General features: G+C 47.7%; 1 pseudogene; it reads right to left on the bottom strand.

Annotated features, from left to right (window-relative positions):
• Positions 1-349: 349 nt before the first annotated feature.
• On the bottom strand, positions 350-556 carry LOC142280573 (U2 spliceosomal RNA; annotated as a pseudogene).
• Positions 557-1,508: the final 952 nt, after the last annotated feature.

Genomic DNA, 1,508 nt, shown 5'->3' with positions numbered 1-1,508 from the left:
GCCAAGTCTGCATCTTCTAACACCTGCAGTCACTGCAGCAGCTGAATCCAATGTGTCCAAAAGGGATCTATTCTATTCAATTGCAAATGATCTAGATAAGACTGAGAATAAGATACTGCACGGGACATAGCAGAGTTGGTCAAGTTGAGTGGAGATGAGTTTGCTATTTGGCACAGCTTTTGCATCAATAAAGCAAGTAAAAGGTGTGAAAGATAAAAAAAAGGGTGAAAGTGTGAAAAGTGAATTGGCCAAATTGAGGTGCATATAAAGTTTTTGCTTTCTTTCAATTCACTAATGGGGCTCATTTGAATCAGGTGAATTGAGTTCTGCTTTTGGAAACTGGGTTAAGAAGGGGTGCACCGGTCCTGGAGGTACTGCAATACCAGGTCAATGCGTGGAGTGGACAGAGCAAGATTTTTTCCATCTCCTTGTTCTAAAAATCCATTTAATATATGGTCCCCAGAGAGGGGACGTATCAGATATTAAACTGATAAGAACAGATTTAATTTTTTTTTTTTTCTGTTTATCAGTAGGACTTCAAAATAACAAAGGTGATCGCCTCCCGTTGCCTGGGAACCGTCCAGGCACAAGAGGGCTATGTGTCACCAGAAGGCGCACACACTTCCTCAAGGCCGGCAGACGTGCAATCCCAGGCACCTTCCAGTACCGACCAAGGTAGCGTCCTCCGAAACTACACTTGATCTTAGCCAAAAGGCCGAGAAGCTATAACCCGAATTGGTTACGGCCTTGAGTGGCACCCTGGCCTATACCGGACACATCTTAGGGAGAGGGAGACAAACCCACGCCTACAGAAGACATTTTGTCACCCAAGCCAACCCTTGAAAAGGCTGTTTTGCAGAGCAAAAACAAGAAGAATGATGCTTTTTGCAGCCGCCGCCCACTGCAATTAATCTGAATAACTCCTCCTCCTCCAAGCACCTCCCCTCCCCCTTGCAGTCTTTCCAATTCATGATACAAAAAGACGGACGGACAGGACAGGACAGGACAGGCTGCCTGACTTTCCGTCACTGCCACCCTTTGCCATCCTTGCCCGTAGAAAGCCCTTTCATCATCCCCAAACCCTAATCTTTTCCCTTCCCTTCCCAGCTGCGTCTCACTCCCTTTCATTAGGAAGTGAGCGCAGCCTTTTCTCCGTTCTGCACATGCGCGACGTTAAACACAAATGCGCAGGCGTGCGTTCCATTAGCCTCACTGCATTCCACTCCCATACAGGAAGTGGGCGCAGCTATTACTACGGTCGCACATAAAAGAACCCACGGCCACCACTGCACACAGCTGACTCCACCACAGGACACCCACTTCTACACCAACGCAGGTAAGACAGGATCGGCACCTCTATGCTCCCGTTACAATCAGGCTCAGTCACCATGTGATAACGCTCTCAACTCTTTAGTTGCAGGCTCCCCTTGCTTCACCTCCACTGGCTGTGCTGCCATTTCCTCTCCCACCTGGAAGGTATACTTTATTCCACTATTTTCCTGTTTCTC

This window comes from Anomaloglossus baeobatrachus, unplaced genomic scaffold (genome assembly GCF_048569485.1).
Source record: "Anomaloglossus baeobatrachus isolate aAnoBae1 unplaced genomic scaffold, aAnoBae1.hap1 Scaffold_459, whole genome shotgun sequence".
Taxonomy (NCBI): Eukaryota; Metazoa; Chordata; class Amphibia; order Anura; family Aromobatidae; genus Anomaloglossus; species Anomaloglossus baeobatrachus.
This window is presented reverse-complemented; position numbering and strand designations above follow the sequence as displayed.